Genomic DNA, 19,374 nt, shown 5'->3' with positions numbered 1-19,374 from the left:
AAGCTGGTTCCCATTTTGATCTAATGCTGGGATGCAAACTTTAAGAAGAAAGGGACCATTCTTTCATTACCTTGGTATTCTCCCCAACACCTAACCCAGGGCTTTACCTATATGATAGGCACTTGATAATGGTTGTCATAGTAATGAATAAATGAATGAATTTTGTATTGAGGTCTATGTATTGGATATTCTGATGTAGAAAAAATAATATGGTGAATTATTTACTGTAGTTCTCCAGGACTGGGTTCAACTCAGATTCTTTTGTACAAATTATATTCCATTGTGATTCTCCAGCATAGACACAGTTGCCAATCATTTCAACATGTGTTTTTAGCACATAGATGATTGAGAAAATGATTAGTTTCTTGGTTACTCCTGTCTTCATAATAAACTGAGGAGGAAGAAGTTCTTTGAAAAATGAATCAGGATACCTGAAGTTCAATTTTTTCATTTTAAATTAGGTCATGCAAACTAGAGATCTTTAGCTTTTGGGGCAGTGACTTAGGTAGCCAGAACTTACTGTTACGCATAGAATAAGATAGTCAAGGTTAAATTCCCTGTGTGCATCCTAAAAACCAACCTTATCTCCACTGTGAGTCACATATAAGAATTACTAAGAGAAGATTTTATAGTGGCTTTTCTAGACAATATAATTTGTGTCTTCGTGTCTGTCTATCTTTAATGAAACAACCCATTGGTTTAAAATAATTTTTAAAATAAAAGGCTATTTTCTAGGAAAGAAAGGGAGATTGTCCTAGTTTTTCATTTAGTGCTAATAATGGAATTTAAAGTAACTCACTCCATGTACCTTTTTCCTTTAAATTACATAAATACAACTCTTCTAGACAGTTGGCATAACAAAGATTTTAATGTTGTATGTATGCAAGCAATCAAATACTAGCTAAAGAAGAATATGGAAAGTATCTGAGTATTAATAATTGTTAGGGAAACAATGAAAAGCCATTTGTGAATATTTTCATATAAATGACTTGTCAGTGCCTCAAAATACATAATTATGCCATTGTGGATACTCTTTTCATTAATGTAGATCACAAGCCCTTCACAGTTTTATAAATTGCATAACCAAAGAAATTCATCATATGGTGTCTAACTTTCTAGTCACAATCTTCCCCTTCCTGCTTTTTGTTTGTTTGCTTATTTTTTCTTATTTCTTTGCAGAACAGATTGAATAGAAAAACACTGGAGGAAGAGTAAGTACAATGTCACAGATAAGAGGCAATGAGATTTGCATTGGGGAGGGAACCAGGGGAGTGTAGAGGAGAAGAGAGTTATTCAAAAGATAGTGTCAAGTAAGAAACTTCAAGTCTTGGTGATTGAAAGTGAGGGCAAAGGAGAAGTCAAAGATGACAGCCTGGCAGAGGGGTTGGCATAGGAGGTTGATAGAACCATTAATAGCAATGAGGAAACTTAGAGGAAGAGTTGTGTTGGGTAATGGAATGTAAAAAGATAAGGTACTGGATTTAGTCTTTGTTGAGTGTGACAGGTTGATGGGATATTCAAGATATGTGGCTACTTCAAAATGAAGGTTTGCAGGTTAAGAGGTTAGGAGTGAGGTGAGGGATCATAAATTCAAACCAGAGGACTATCTAATTTAAGGGATTTGTCTGGGATCACACAGTAAATGTCTGAAACAGGATTTGAATCCAGATCTTCCTAACTTCAAATCTCTAGCAAAAAATAATAGTTAATAACCAAGATGGAGCCTAGTCACTAGTATAGCAATGATAGTTCATTTCAACAAATGTGAAAGTGAATGAGATCACTAAAGGAAATAATATGTATAGAGAAAATACAAGGTGGTATCCCTGTCATTCTTCCCATGACTTCTAAACTCCAGTTCCCTTGGCAATTCCCCTCCCTTTGTTTCCTTATCCTTCTTTTTCTCCTACTTTTCTATTGAACAAGAAGAATTTCTGTAAAGAACTGTGTATATATGTATTCTTCCTTCTTTTAACTAGTTCAAATGTGGTTAAGGTATTATCTACTTTTCTTCCTTGACTGCCTACTCCAGAGCATGTTGCCCAGTTGGCCAGTTCCAGCTGACTCTCAATGGGATAGCTTCTACTAATTTAGGATTGGTAGCTAAACAGGGAATACTCTTTCTGATGTACCTTGTTACTAAGTGCTTTTTCTTTCAAGCCCCATCTTTTTACTTGGTAAGATATGAATAGTGCAGATAGGTAAAGGAAATCAAGAAAAGGAAAGGGTATGAAAACAAGAATGCTAAGAATCCCCAGAAAGGCATACACCTTTGATTGGGCCCAAGGGATTCATTATTTCCCTTGCCTTGCTCTGTCTGAAATGCACACTCTTTCTTTCAACATTTTCCTCGAGATAGTTTGTACTAAAAGGATGTCTTAAAGCTGGGAAAACATTTTCCCATCACTTTGATCTGATGTCTGATATTTTCTTTAAAGGCATACAAGTGTTATCAGTAATCTCTTCAAGTTTCTTGGCCTGGACCAACTTTCCCAATCTGGGGCAAATTTCCATCCATCCTGGAGCAAAGCTTTTGTCAATTCATTCTAAAATAGGCTTTTTCATCTCTCCTATATGAATGAATAAATGAAAAAGTATTTATTGAGTACTTGTTATGTGTTAGGCACTGTGTCAGTTCTGGAATTCCCTTAGCTCTTAGCAGTCACTAACATATCCAAAAATGAATCGTTTTTTTGCAAATCCTCTTTTCCAATCTTGCCTATTATTAATTTTTTATTAAAGATTTTTATTTTCAAAACATATGCATGGATAATTTTTCAACATTAACCTTTGCAAAACCTTTTGTTCCAATTTTCCTTCCCCTTTTCCCACCCTCTCCCCTAGATGTTTAGTAATCCAATATATGTTAAACATGGTAGAAATATATGCTAAATCCAATATGTGCATATATATTTATATAATTATCTTGTTGCTCAAGAAAAATCAGATCAACTAGGAAAAAATGAGAAAGAAAATAAAATACAAACAAACAACAACAAAAAGAGTGAAAATTCTGTTGTGAATCACACCCAGTTCCCACACTCTTCTCTCTGGGTGCAGATGGCTCTCTTCATCATAAGACTATTGGAACTGGTCTGAGTCATCTCATTATTCTCTGATGAAGGCATGCCATCCTGGGCAGTCTTGTGCCAATTTTCTCCATGTCATGAAATTAATTCTAAAGTTCTTAAGAGAGAGTCTTCTTGTATCGCTTTTTCTTACCACCATGTGAGTGCTTGCCCTGTGTGAGTTCTCCATAAAATGGTCTTTCTGGAAAGCATTACATTTGGCATTTGAATAATGTGGTCAGCCCAACAGAGCTGCACTCACTTCAGTAGAATTTTAATGCTTGGTAGTTTAGCTCAAGTTTAGTTTTCTCAAACTAAATTGCCTTGAACATAATGTGCTTTTGTTAAATTGTTGTCTAATTAAATTGAGTTGAATTGACAGAGGCTACACTGCCTGCTATATATGTACATTATGGTGAAGACAATCTCATTCAGGAACTCTAACTCTTAGTGTTTATTCTCATACTCAAAACCTCCCTTTTTTTGAGAAGTCATTCCTCTTGGATGCTCATAGCTTCCCTCAGTCTCAGGAAATTAAAAAATACCCTTTCTTAGCCCAGATGAAATCTTTAGAAAATATCCTAGTGTCTCTTGCACTAACTACCATGTTAGTTTTTGAAGATTGATATTTGGCAGTAAAACCAATAGATGGCTTTAAATACTATACAAATACTTGTGAATAAAACATAAACATTATTTAAGACTGAATTTAACAAACATTTATTTTCTTTACAAAAAATGCCTGTTGAATTTTTTTAAGCTCTCATGGACAATTTTCCTGTCTTCTGTTATGAATTAATAAATACATTTGGGGTTGAGTGGAAACTTCACTACTTCCCTAAATAGTCATAATTCTTGTAAAAACAGAATGATGTTATTCACTATTATTTGCTGGATCCTTTTCCTTTTTAAAGAATTTAGGTTTAAAGTGTATTTGGCTTATTGTTTTAAAAAGATCAATAAACGATAAACCACATGCTTTCTTGCCTGAGTCATTATTAATGTATATTGAACACAAAAATCAATATATGCCCTAGTGAGGATACACTTCTAAGTCTTTCCAAATTCTTCTATATCATTTGGCCCCAGGTATTTAATGCTTTTTTTTCTCTTGCTTTCTCTATCCCCATCCCAACACACATATTATATTCTTTAAAAACTGGGGGGATTGCTTAAAGAAAATGTAGGGTTGAAACTTAGCTATTAATAACTAGTTTCTGGGTGAGAAACTAACACTCTAAAAAAAGCATGAATGTAATTTTTTCGACTGTGAAATCACTTCCCAAGTTAGACAGGAATATGGATAGTGAATTGATCAGACAATTCTTTCCCAGAACAGAATTTTATAATGATCATAATGAAGTAATAGTGGCAACCTCAAAACAATGGCTATGAGATAATGTGCCAGAAACTGATTTAGTCCTATGTACAAATATATGTTAGATCAATTGGTCAGTCAATGAATACTTCTCACATATAACATTTCATATCTCTTTCTTCTGGCTATTAAAAAAGAGAATTATTTATTTCATTGCAGGTTCTGCTCAAACACTGTCTTCTACATGAAAACTCTCTTGGTCCCCATAGCTGTTCATTTTCAATCATGTCCAGCTCTTCATAACCCCATTATGGATTTTCTTGGTAAAAATACTGGAGTGGTTTCCATTTTTTCCTCTAGTTTATTTTATGTATGAGGAAACTGAGGTAACCAAGGTTAAGTTGACTTGCCCAGGTGTATGATCCTCATATTTGAGAACCTTGTAAGTGTCTGGTATTGCATTTGAGTTCCTCCATCCACTGAACCACCTAAATGTTTGTGCTCCACCATTTTTTTTTTTTTGTATATTATTATTTATTTTTTGTATCCTCCAAAATAATAATGTAAAGTCTTTGAGGGCAGAAACTGTTTCATTTTTGTCTCCATATCCCTACCATTATGGCACATAGTAAATAATTGTTGATTGATATTTGATGTATATTTAGGATTAAAAAAAAGATGTACTGCTTGAGAATAAGTTGGGATACTGAATTCCATTTTTGTATAGTGAAGTCATTTCAATAAGACTGAGATTCCTTCTGCATTCTGCATTCTGGAATGGAATTAACTGCATGACCAAGAGCCCTGGATAGTGGGCCTAGAGCCTTTGAGTTGATCTCCACAATGTTTTACCATCAATAGCAGAGAGCCAATAGAACTAATCAGTTCTTTTTACAAAAAATCTATTTGTACTTGGTGTAAGCATGAATCAACACAGGAGAACAAGTAGAATTGGGTACAAAGACAAGGAGAAAAAGGATGGTGAAGGGGAGAAGTACTCAATGATAATAGAGCATATAGTCCTAAATCAATAATCAAGTGATTTCACAGTTGAAAAAATTACATTCATGCTTTTTTTAGAGTGTTAGTTTGTACCCAGAAACAACATTGAAGCCCCAGAGAGGAATCCTTAACCACAGGATTGGTTAAAACATCAGACAAATGCAGAATATCAGAGTACAACTATTGGGAAGTAATTATAATTAATAAGAACACAGCAATAATTATTGATACACATTCCTTTCCAGTACTTCGAGCCACCTCTGATGATCCTTCCAAAAAAAGCCTCTAATGTCTATTTGGGAGATGAAGCAGCCCTTATTGAATCTTATTATGTCTGTGAGTTCCTTGAGAGCAGAGACAATGTTTTGTCTTTTGTGATATCTCAAGTGTTTAACACAATGTCTGGCACATTGTAGCCATTTTAAGTAGATTTTTATTTGACCATTGACTGACATCTATCTTGGCATGTGGCAAGAACAATCATCTGCAATATTCTAGCTGCATGTCTAATATGGTTTTATTCAAAAGAAAAAAAAGTTTTCTCTCTGATTTTTTTTTTAATTTATCCAATGTTTTACTTTGTCACAGAAATATTGAATAGGCGTCTTTTGAGAGTCAGATCCCTGACTAGATTGCAACAAAGGGCTTAGAGCCAATCATGTTTTTACAAATATTAGTTTTATTATCTACATTATTCCTTTTCTCACAGTTTTCTGAGAACATTCTTCAATTTATCCTAATTATTTCTTGGCATTTCACTAGCTGGAATAATAACTAAAATTTTTGTAGTCCTTTTAACATTTGTGAAATGATTTACAAATAACTCATTTGATCTTTATCACAGCCTTAGGAAGTAGGATCTATTGTTTTCCTCACTTTCTAGAAAGGGAAACTGAGGCTGAGAGAAGTTTGATGACTTTCCAAGAATAACACAGTCATTAAGTGCCTAGTGTTGGATTTGAACTCAGATCTTCTTTACTTTAGACCCAGTGGTTCTATTCCCTACATGTCTTCTGGAAGAGCTAATTTTGATCAACAGAAAAGGAAATGATACTCCTTAATTTCTCCTTAGTTATCAATGATGATAATTTAATAGGCCCATTGACTTAGATCATTTGTAAACTATTTGAGTGTAGGGACTATATCTTCCACCTCTCTTTTTCTTATAATGCCTAGCAAAAATAGAGTTCTGCAATGTAGTTGGGGTGCAGTATATAGTTTTTGAATGAATAAATCTGTGTCACATGAATATTGAGAGCTTTGGCTGATGCCTAGAAGTGGTGGTCTTGAAAATCACTCCTGATGTAATTTTCTGAATAGTTTCTAGAAAACATGGAAGGATGGGAAGGAGTTTTGTCGTTGCCATGTAGAGGTTCATAGGAAGGAATATAAGAGACTATGGAGGCTTTTATTCTATTTTTATTGTCTTCATTCATTCATTTTCTCATTTACCTCACAATGTTGATAGTAAGCTGAAACTAAAGGTGAGAATCCATTCATATTCCTATAATTTCTTAAGCTAAAAAAGTTATTATTAGCCATTAGAATAGTACTAATGTTTATAGTTGGAACAAATCAAATTTTTTGCCTACTGAAATTCACCTTCTTTTGGGAGAGGATAGCAGAGTTTTGATTTTGTTGATATTGGGAACTTTTGGTGAGGAAACTCAATATTTTCAAATTAGCAACTGCTCTGCTGGGGTAGTCTTCAAAATTTCCCCAAAATTACACAAACAGTATGCTTCAAGAAGTAGGACTAATTTATTGGTTTTTCTGTTTTTGAGATTAGCTTTTTTATCTATTATACTGTCTCTCATATTTCTTATTACTCTATTTTATCCTTTTAAAAGAAGGCTGAATTTTAAAAAAAATTTAAAAGAAGGGTAAATGTTATCAATCACCCATGTATTTTACAGACATAAAAACTAAGGTTCAAAGGTTAAATGACATACAAGGTCATACAGCTAGTAATTGGCATATGTTATATATATTTATGACCAATCTTTCACATCATAGGCTTTAAGGATTAATCATTACACCTATTGACTGATTATTTGGAAAAAGAATGTGTCCTAGAGACCTCTGAAGATAAAGATAAATTATATTTTCTATATGTAAAGCACTCATTTTTGCTTGTGCTACTGACACTGTATTTTGCAAAATGGTATCTTGGAGCAGGGGAGAATCTCAGAGAGGGCATATATAGCCTAAACAGTCTAGTATTTGGAGAAGAAGATGACTAAAAGCAAGTTGAAAACACATGAAATTTAATAGGTTTTAAAAATTAATATGCATGATGTGACTCCTCCCCTGTTCTAGCACCCGAGCAGAATGAATGGAAGGCAAGATTATGCTCATCCAGAAACATTTGTTACACAAGTGAGACAAATACTGAGAACTATTTTCCCTCATGCTGTTATTCATAGACCAAAAAACCTGACAAAAATGGTATATTTGTTCAATGATAAATATGCCCCCTACATCATCAGCTGTAAAGGAACCCAGTGAAGAATTTAGAGTGCTAGTCACCAGTTGAACTACAACCACAATATTAAGGGAAGAGTCAATTGCTAGAGACATTGGATATGAGAATATTTTTTTCTTTCTTTCTCTTCAAGTGCTAGTGATCAAGAAAGGATCAGAGAGAAAGTCTTAGGAAGGTTAACTTTAGAAAGACTTAAATCCACTTTGTGAGCAGTCTCTTGATAATGCTAAACAGTAATAATTTTTAGGTTAGACCCAAAGTGAACAATGATGTGTGTGTGTGTGTGTGTGTGTGTGTGTGTGTGTGTGTTGCATATAGTGTATAAAACAGCTGTGAATTAGGAAGAATTGATTTTTAACTCCTGCCAGTGACACAGTGGATGATGCTGGTCATTTAATTTCTTCCCAGATCATGCTTTAAGATTAAAAATTGTTGATTAGAGATAATGTGAAGACAGTGAGATTTTAGGATCTCAGATCTGAAGGAAGCCCTTGCTTAATCAAGGATCCAAACAGCATGAACTTAAACTAGAGCAGGAGATAAGGCAAAACATTATCTGTTAAATGAAGTTTATATTTGATTTTGGAGGTAATGAGACATTACAGTTAAGTAATGATATGACATATATCTGACTTGCAATTGAAGAAAATCATTTTGGTTCCTAAGTGCTACATGGATTGTAGTGGGGAAAGACTTGAGACAGGGATACTAATTAGAAAGTTATTGCAATAGGCTAGGTAAGAGGAGGGTGACAGATTGTCCAAGCATGGTGGTTGTATAAGTGTATGAGTAGAGATAGAATTTGAACTCATACTATGTTTCTAGAGTCACTGTTTTTTTCCATAGTAATATGCTGATTTTCTCAGGATGGATGTGAAATCTGTTGTCCATTTTATATTTAAAGCCTTTCTGCATAGAAAGACCTGCTAGAATTGGTACTTTTGTTAGCATAGACATTGAAAACTCAGAATTTTCATATTGTGTTATGACATCAGAAGAAGTGTTTGGTGGAAGATTTATACCATCTTTGTGAATTTGTGTATGTGTTTGTATTCAGACACATAATTGTACCCACATATATTTTTTTCTTCCTGCTAAAAAAGCCTACTTTCTCTCTCTAGATTTTCTGTGTAAATTTGGATTTAGAAAAAAGATCAAGCTTCATGCTAATGGGAAGTTGTTAATGAGGTTAAACAGCTGAGATACTTTCAACAGCTCTACTTAATGATATTTTGTTTTCTAAAAAACAGGGAGATACCAGGGAGAAGAGAAAGTGCTCAGGTGGAAAGTACAACTGGGCTAAGAATTTTATAATTAAAGTTTCAAAGGTAAGTTGATTTTCCAATATATGTTATGAGCTTTATCAGCACAATATGAAAAATTTGCCAGCTTGCAGCTTTTACAGTCTCCTAGAAAAAAAATCATATTTTATTTTTTATCCTCCCAACCTGCTCAATAAATGTTTGTTTTTGAATGGATTCTCTAAGGACCTATTCTACCTACTCTTTAACTTCCAACACAAAGAATCACATATAGTAGATATGATTATGCAGAGACTATCAAGACCATTTTTTCATTTAAAAATTGGTAGATAAGTGTAATTTTCATTAATATTCCATCATAACTTCAAAATGGAAACATTCTTTGGAAAAACTATAGGGATGGTCATGTTTAAAGAGTTCATGGAGTTTCAAGTCTATTGATAGGAGTGAGGTAGGAGAAGAACATCTCCCTTTATCACACTATTTTCCCCCTCTGTATTGAATTTTGACATTTGATTTGAATTTTCTCTTGGCATTACTGAGATTTTTAGGATTGATTGATTGAAAAACAAATAATGAATTTAATCAGAGGAATCATTAGACAAAATGGACAATCATCTTGATTAATGCTATTTATTTAAAAAAAATTAAAAATCAAATTTGATATTTTCACTCAACAAATACCTACTTTCTCTTTTCTTGATCTCACCTCAAATGAAAAAAAAAAAGAAAAGCCAATTTCCTATTAAAAATGTGCATAGTCAAAGAAAACAAATCACCACAATGGTCATATCAAATAAAAGTATATTTTATTCTCTCTATATATAGACCCTCACCTTTTTGTATGCTCAGTGTTCTGAATAATTAGCTCTCTGGAAATATGGCTGTTTATTATTGTGGTAAAAAATAAAAATTTTAAAATTGTTCATTTTCATAATATCACATAGTACAAATTATTCTCCTGGTTCTATTCACTGAAGTGGAATGGTAGGGAGAGGTTGGATGAAAGAAAGTAGAACAATAGAACTATCAACATTTTTCTATTATTATTGAGGTCTTAATTCGATATCACTGGCAGAAAGTATTATGGTCATGAGTTCAAGGTTCTCAAACTACAGAATCCAATAATATGCCCTACAAAGCTGTATAGAGAAAAACTTATATCTGGGTCTTGTTCAAATGTTAGTGAGTTATAATCTTTTGCTCCTACATACATTTTCATAAGGTCCCTTTGTAAAAGTTGAATTACCCCAGCTTCTGAGTTGCATGTGACAACAGTGACATAAAATTGTACTACTCTAAAGGATGCCTTCAAGTTCTCTACTTCAGCTCTACTTAGACACCTCATTGTGGTATGGAGGCAAATGCTTGAAAGCTATACCAATGCAAGACAAGCTCTGGCAAGTCTTACCAAGCTGGAAAGTATTCAAATATAGCTTGGTAATGAGCAATGCCAGTTGTCCAAGGACCAGTCTTGTTAAATTTAGAGAAGCTAATCACAAGGTTGGCATAGGGTGATAAATTGGATGAAGAACTGATCTTTGATTCAGGAAGATCTGGCTTCAAGTTGCATGTCTGAAATGTACTTAACGGGACTCTGGATGAGCAACTTCATTTTTTAGTGCTCTAGGCAACTTTCCAAGAGTAGACATTGAAGGGAAATTGCTAAACTGCATTGGTAGAAGGAATTTCTTCATCTGGGAGTTCTCTATACTAATGAAATAATAGGTCTAGTCTCTATCCCTTACCTAGAAAAGACTGGTCATCAATTCAGAGAAACAGTATCAAGCATATGGATGAAGGAAGACTCCAGCCACAGAGAACAGTGATCCTTGAAATACTGAAGATGAAATAAAGGCAGCACACTGTAAGGTGCTTATTTTGAATTCTGCCCCTTCTGCTATTACCAAGAAAAGCTTGCCAAAGACTCCCCCTTCTCTCTAATCCACCACTTGCAGAAACTTTCTCACCAGGCACCATGGGGGTTCTGCTTGGGCAGTAGTTAAGCATCTGCTGTGCACAAGCCTATACACACTAATTCCTCTGATGGGAAAGGAGACAAGTGCTCTAATGGAACATTTTTGTAGAGAGAAGAGAAGCATCCTAATTAAGATGGCTCAGAAAATGCTGAGAGATGATGAGGCATTATTTGTTCTGATTTGTGTAGCACCAGAGTCTAAAATCTGGCATGCATTGGACAATTATAGGATCAAAGTGACATGCAAAGGATAGGGCAGGAGGAAGTTGGTAGAACTAACCTTTTAATGATAAGGCAACAAACTCATAAAATAAATACTTTGCTAGAGGAAAGTCAAGCAAAAATAAAACTCCAAAGTGCTTCCTATCTCATGATACATTCACATCCCATTTTTTAAATTTCAGTTTGCAATCCATACTTTGTCTGAATTTATTCATTCTGATGAATTAATACTTACGAGCCTATCATGTCCAGAGTAGTATGCCAGGTACAAACATAAATAAGACAGGGTCTCTGTTCTCACAGAACTTGCAATCTATTAGGGAGGAAAAGGCATATACATATAGTACAGGTAAGAATGTATTCAAGAAAGATGTTAACAAAGTGCTCTAAGATACATGTAAGAAGAGGGAACAATCATTTCTTGTTTGGGAATGGGGAATCAGCAAAGGCTTCATAAGGAGGTGACATGTGATCAGGACTTTACATCACAGATATGTTTTCAAGAAGGCAGGCAGGCAGTCAGGAAGTAAGCAGGATTTATCAAGTGGTTGCTCTGTACCAGACACAGTGATAATACATGGTAAAGGTATTATCATAAAGAAAGGTAAAAAGACAGCCTCTATAGCTGGAGATATAATTTTTAAATCCAGAAAAAGTCATGGATAAAAATTAAGGAAGAAAGTCTGGAGGTGACAGATTTTCACCGAAGGGAAAAGGGAGACAGATCTTGCTAAGGGATATTCTATATTGAGTGGACTTTTGAATGATAGGCTGTTGTAGGTCAAGAGCCGAGTGAAATTCGATTAACCAGCAGTATTGAGGCAATGGTTTTGAAGTCTGGAGAAGTCAGGAAGAGAGCCAAGAGAGCTCTCTCGAAGATATAAAGAAGCTATTTCAAGGTTGGAGAATGATTTGAACAGACAATGGGGATATTAACATGGTAGTAATGCTTTGTATAGATAATGATTATCGATAGGACAATTATTTTTTTCTTTTTAAATACTATTTTGTTTTCCCCCAGTCACAAATCAAGAAAATTTTTAGCATTCACTTTTACAAGATTTTGAATTCCAAATTTTTCTCCTTCCCTCCCCTCCCCTCTTCTGAAGATGATAAACAGTTTGATATTGTGCTTTCACATTTCCATTATTAGTCATAGTTGTAAAAGAAGAAATGGATCAAAAGAAAAAAAAATCAGAAAAAATAAATTAAGGGGGAAAAGCTTTAATCTGCATTCAGAGTGCAGCTGTTCTTTATTTTATTTATGTATAGCATTTCTCTTTGTGAGTTCTTTGTATTTGTCTTGAATCATTGTGTTGCTGAGAAGAGCTGTCATTCATAGCTGATCATTACATGATGTTGCTGATACTATGTACAATGTTTTCCTGGTTCTTTTCATTTCACTTTGCATCAGTTCATACAAGATTTTCAGGTTTTTCTGAAATCTGCCTGTTCATCATTTTTTTTTTTATTGCACCAAATTGTTCCATTGTTGTAGAGGGCTGAAATTCCAGAAAGGTATGCTTGAATAAGACAACAGAGCACTTAAAGCTAATTACCTATTCACTATAAGACGATGACTCTATTAGCATATGTTTGGATAAATGGCTCTTCTCACTGTTGGTGCTTGCTAAATGTTTGGTATTAAGATAATCAGAGGCAAGGATTGGAGGGGGAGGGAGATAGGCAGAGTCACTTGGTGGCAGGACTAGGAGGAGAGAGACTGGAGATTCTGGACCCCAGAATCCAGGAGAGATCTTTGGCAAGCCTCATGGCAGCTTGTCTATGTCCTTCATTTCTCCCCCTAAAGACTAAGGACTTTAATTTATCTTGACTCTGCCTGACCCCGAAGCCCTCCAAGGAACTAGCCTGTACTTCACACATTGCATTCACATACTACAGTTTGTAAGTCATTCCCTAATTGGTAGGCATCTCCTCAATTTTCAATATTTTGCCATGATGAAAAGAACTGCTACAAATGTTTTTACACATGTAGGTGCCTTTAGCTTTTTCATGTTCTCTATGGAAAACAGACTCACATTTATTGCTATATGAAAGGATGTGGGCTTAGTTCCAAATTACTCTTTAGAATGGTTGGATCAGTTCACAAGTCCACCATTAGTGTATTTATTAGTGCTCAAATTTCCCATATCCTCTCTAACATTTACCACTTTTGTTTTTTGTCAAATTAGCCAATCTGATAGTTGTGAGGTGGTATCTAAGAATTGCTTTAATTTGCATTTTTCTAATCATAAGTTATTTAGAGCACTTCTTATCAACTGAGAAGAACACAATTGTTTGCAATCATGCTATGTTTGGGGACATTTTATTGGTTTTATACATTCCCAGAAATACAGATGAAAGCAGGTGAATGCTAGTGTGGTTGAATGTCTCAACAACCCAAATGGTTCAAGAATCAATGGATGCTAGTTCTGTTTTAGCAATCACCTTTGGGATAATTATGAGTAAGTTTTTTTTTCTGAGACAATTGGGGTTAAGTGACTTGCCCAGGATCACACAGCTAGGAAGTGTTAAGTCGTCTGAGACCAGATTTGCACTTAGGTCCTCCTGACTTCAGGGCTGATGCTCTATGCACTGCACCACCTAGCTACCCCAGTAGTCTTTTTTAAATAATATATTTTTATTTTCGAAATACATGCAAAGATAGTTTTCAACATTCACGCTTGCAACTTGTGTTCTGAATGTTTCTCCCTCTCTTTCCCCCTCCCCCTTCCTAAGACAACAAGTATCCAATATATGTGAAACATGTGCAATTCTTTTATACATACTTCTACTTTTATTTTGCTGCACAAGAAAAATCAGATCAAAAAGGAAAAAAAAAAAAAACGAGATAAGAAAGCACACAAAAACAACAAAAAAGGTGAAAATATTATGTGGTGATCTACATTCAGTCCCCATAATTCTCTTTCTGGAGCAGATGGCTCTCTTTGTAACAAGTCTATTGGAACTGGTCTCAATCACCTCATTGTTGGAAAGAGCCATGTTATGGGTGGTTTTTAACCATAATTAAGTATGACTTATAAACAGAACTAACTCAATACAAAAATCTGTGAAACAGACAAAGTTTGTCTTCATTAGTCCTACATACCTGATCACAGGTGGTTTGGTTTCCTAAATTCTTTTATTATTATTATTATTTTAAAGCTTTTTATTTACAAAACATATGCATAGGTAATTTTTTCACCATTGATCCTTATATAACCTTTTGTTCCAAATTTCCCCCTCCTTGCCCCCACCCCCTTCCCTAGTTGGCAGGTAGTCTCATACATGTTAAATGTGTTGAAATACATGTTAGATCCAATATATGTATACATATCTATACAATGACCTTGTTGCACAAAAAATTAGATCAAGAAAGAAGAAAAAGAAAAACTGAGAAAGAAAACAAAATTCAAGCAAATAACAACAGAGAGTGAGAATGCTATGTTGTATTCCACACTCTGTTCTCATGGTTTTCTCTATGGGTATAGATGGCTCTCTTCTTCACTGAACAATTGGAACTGGTTTGAATCTTTGAAGAGAGCCATGTCCATCAGAACTGATCATTGTATAGTCTTGTTGTTTTGTATACCGATCTCCTGGTCCTGCTCATTTCATTTAGAATCAGTTCATGTAAGCCTCTCCAGGCCTCTCTGAAATCATCCTGCTGGTTGTTTCTTACAGAACAATAGTATTCAATAGTATTCACATATCATAATTTATTCAGTCATTCTCCAGTTGATGGGCATTCACTCAGTTTTCAGTTTCTAGCCACTACAAAGAGGGATGCAACAAACATTTTTGCACACATGGCTCCCTTGCCCTCCTTTAAAATCTCCTTGGGATATAATCCCAGTAGAAACACTGCTGGATCAAAGGACATGCACAGTTTGGTAACTTTTTGAGCATAATTTCAAACTGCTCTTCAAAATGGTTGGATCCATTCACAGTTCCACCAACAATGTGTCAGTCTCCCAGTTTTCCCACATCCCCTCCAACATTTGTCATTATCTTTTCCTGTCATCTTAGCCAATCTGACAGGTGTGTAGTGGTATCTCAGAGTTGCTTTAATTTGCATTTCTCTGATCAATAGTGATTTGGTACACCTTTTCATGTGGTTATAAATTGTGAAGATCGTGTATTTTAAAATCAGCAGGAGTCAGGAATTCAGGTTAGGGGAAAATCGTCAGTCTTTATTCTCAGTGAAGAAGGATCAGAGGTGGAAGATAATCAGTGATAGCAATGTGTGCAACTGAGTCAAGAAGCTAGCTAGATCAGCAGCCACACGACCAGCAGCTAGGAGAATGGAACCAAGGTCAATCTTTCCCAGCTTCCCTTCCTGTCTCTCTGTCTCCACCCACCAAAATCGTCATTTCCTATACAACACATCAGGACTTGCACAGAGAGTGGGCAGGGACAATTCTTTATCCAATCATGTATATTAATAGAGTATAGCTCAATTACTATTTAGCCTCATGTACTTGGGACCTCAGTGCATCAACTCAAACCTCAGCCCATTACATCTCCCGCTTTCTTTTATTTTAGAACATAGGTGGTCATGCCATCCCTGACTCCTCAGGGAGGTCAGAGCCCCCAAGGGGAGGTGATCACAGCCTCCCTAACCTCTCAGGGAAGGAGGTAAAAGCACCGAAAAGGAGGTGATTACAGCCTCCCTGACTTCTCAGGTAAGGCGGTGAAAGCACTAAAAAGGAGATGATCACGCCCTCCCTGACATCTCAGGAAGGGAGATGAAAAGCAGCAAAGGAATGGGGTTGCTAGCAGGTTTCTGGGCTGGATGTCTTTTTACAAACCCATCAGCATGGGAGGTATTACACAAGCAAATATAGCAATAATGCAGCAGCTTTGGGATGACTCTCCCACAGTCAATTAAAGGCTTGATGTTGTAACAAACATAGATTGTACATGCAAGTAGCAGCAAACCAACAATATAAATCAACATGGTGTTGGAAAAATCACCAAAGTCTAGAAGGAGGTATTAAACAACAGTCACACATACACCTTCTTCAGCAACCAAAATAGTCCAAAACAATCTATTGTCCATTGCTTCACATGTCAGGGAATCAAGATCCCCCCTAGTTTTTGAAGTCCTGCAAAAGATTTTTTTGTTAAAACCCAATGATTCCAGCAGATTTTGAAGTCCTTAACAGTCTTATTTTTCTCAGAAAATAAGTTCCTAGGTTTTCAAGTCCTATGTCTCAGAGAATCAATGATTCCTGGGTTTTTCAAATCCTATGTCTCAGAAATCCAAGATTCCTGAGGGGTTTTCAATCCTACAACAATCTTTGATGTCCAAAGGGTCAAATCAGAACTTCATGCTCTTTCAATGGTAGGACAATCCAAAGAACCACCCAATATTTTTGGGTCTTCTCCTTTTTTCAAGGGGTCTCTCCGTCTCTTTCGATGGACAAAGCGAATATGGCTCATTGGCACCATCATTCCTTCTCCACCTGTAGAGATACCAACAAACCCCCTCTCCCAAAGCAGTTAGTCTATCTGGTCCTTTCCATTTCACCACTTTTGGGTCTCTCCACATCACCTGGCGATTATGTAAAGATAGTGGGCTGTCACACCTGGACACTGACCTTCCGGTGGGTTATAAAACCTTCTGCCAGACCAGTGCATCTTTGTCAAAAATCAAAGGTTAATAGTATAAAGAGCTAATTTAAAGTTCTCTAGGGTTCCTTGGCTCCCCTTTCTTTTGTTTTGGAGGAGCATCTTAATATCTCTGTTTTCTCCTCTCTACTATTTTGTCCTTGAGGTTAAAGGTATGCCATGGTGTGTAAAATCTTATACTGTGCACAAGTGTGCAAAAACGTTTTGAATATAAGCAGGACCATTGTCTTTTTTATTGCTTGGGCACCCATAATGGCAAATGCTTTGTGAGGAATTCAGTGACCCTCGGCTGTCTCTTTGCTGCTGGCATTGCAAAAGTGAATCCCAAAAGTTCTACCAAACGTGGATGAAAAACAAACGACCAAAGATTTATAATGGGTCATCCATTTGCCAGATTTCATTGGGTCTAAACCCAATGAAATGAGGGATTCTTCCTGGATAGTGTAGGGCTGGAAAGGAAGGCAACCCAAACTTTTACTAACTCTAGCTTCCCTCTTTTATTCAAATTGTAAATTAAAAGCGAGCAGCCTGATGATATTTAGAATGAAAACCTGGGCTTCTTGGAGCAAAGGAATTAAACATAGTTAGAAAGGCTTCTGCCTTTGAATTGCCATCAAATATAGGACCTGGAAGTCCACTATGAGAATGGACATGTAAATATAGATCTTACCTGGATGCTTTCTCACTTCTCTTGAAGTTTCTTAAGACTGATATATTATTAGAGACTCAAATTTTATTTGGGCTATGGCAATTCTTTGTACCACACCTCTGAATAAAATCAGATATTATATTTATGTCTCCTGGATAATAAGAAGACTAGAATGATGTACAATTCATTCTGCTGAGTGGACTGAAAAAGGGTTCACCTCTCTCTTTATAGTTAGATCGGAGTACACAGCACAAATATTATGTTTGGCCATCCGTGAAGATAGTTGGTCCTTTAAGGAACTTTAGAAACTTTTTCTTCAAGAATCCATCAAAATTATTAATAGTCTAGTTATCTTTAATGGGACCCATTAAAAATTTGGAGCCATGGCTAATAAAATTTGCCACTATGGGATGGTCTAAAACACATTAATTTGTGTATTGGTATAAAAGGTGTATATCTTTCAGGTCTTGCCCCAGATAATTGACTCTTGTAGTGGCCTTTAATAAAATTCTAACCACAAGCACTGGGTAGGGAGTAAGGCTTTTTTGGTTGTCTGGGAGGTTCACCCACTCTTCCCACTGTCCTTGATGAAGGACTGCTGTAGGTGCCTCTTGTGTGGCAAAACGTATCTCAAGGGTTTTTGGTGACTCTTTCAACCACATTGGTAAAACCAGTTCAACTTTCTCAAAGCCTTTTGAGCTTCTTTTGTAAGTTCTTGGTGAATTTAAAAGCACTTTTCCCCTTAAAATGTCATATAACGATTGTAACTGATAGGTGTTAAACCTAACACTGGTGCATCCATTGGATATCTCCTATCAATTTTGAAAATCATTCAATGTGTTTAGCTTTTCTGTTCTTGGAGGTTTTGAACCAAGCACCTTAGGGTATACTTCATCTCCTAAATATTGAAAAGGAGCATGTCTTCAATTTTTCGGTCTATGTATAATTTTAATTCCCTTAGTGTTTCTATGGTCTTTTGTAGACATGCTTCTAACATTTGTTTATCAATCCCAATATTCATCCATGTAATGTAATAAAACTTTTGGGAATCTTCCCTTATAGCAAAAGCACAACATACATTTGACACATAGTAGGGCTGTTTTCATTCCCTGTAAAACTGTCCATTCATATCTTTTATAAGGCTCAGCTAATTAGAGCTGGGCACTGAAAAAACAAATCTTTCTTTCTCCCTTATCCAGAGGGATATAATAAAACAGTCCTTAATATCTATGACCCAAAGGGGATTCTCAAGCACTGAGTAGGAGATGGAAGTCCAGGCTGAAGAGTTCCCATAGTTTCCATCTGTTCAATCACTTTTCTTAAATCCATTAACATCCTCCATTTTCCAGATTTCTTTTTCACAACAAACACTGGGGTTCAAGGACAGAAGGTTTTAAGTGTCCTTGATCAAACTGCTCCTTACTATATCTAATAATGAATTTTATCGTTACTTAAGAAACTTTCTATCCACCTGATGTATCAGTTTTCCTTGGATAGGAACAAGTGAAAGTGTTGGACCTTCAACAGCAGCCCTGCTTAAAAACTGAAGTACTCATTTTTTAACCCTAATTGCTGAAACATCTCTTCCCCTAGATTGATGGGGATTTTTTCAACTATAAAGGGTAAAACTCCTTTTTGCCTTCAAAAAGTCCATCTCATAGGGGCAGCCCTAACTTCACCTATGATCCTCCTACACCAGACATGTAGGTTCTGCTTTAATCTTTGGCCGTGCTGGGCCAATTGGCACCCTAATCCC

The sequence above is a fragment of the Sarcophilus harrisii genome, chromosome 4 (genome assembly GCF_902635505.1).
Source record: "Sarcophilus harrisii chromosome 4, mSarHar1.11, whole genome shotgun sequence".
NCBI classification, from domain to species: domain Eukaryota; kingdom Metazoa; phylum Chordata; class Mammalia; order Dasyuromorphia; family Dasyuridae; genus Sarcophilus; species Sarcophilus harrisii.
Note: the sequence above shows the minus strand (reverse complement) of the source record.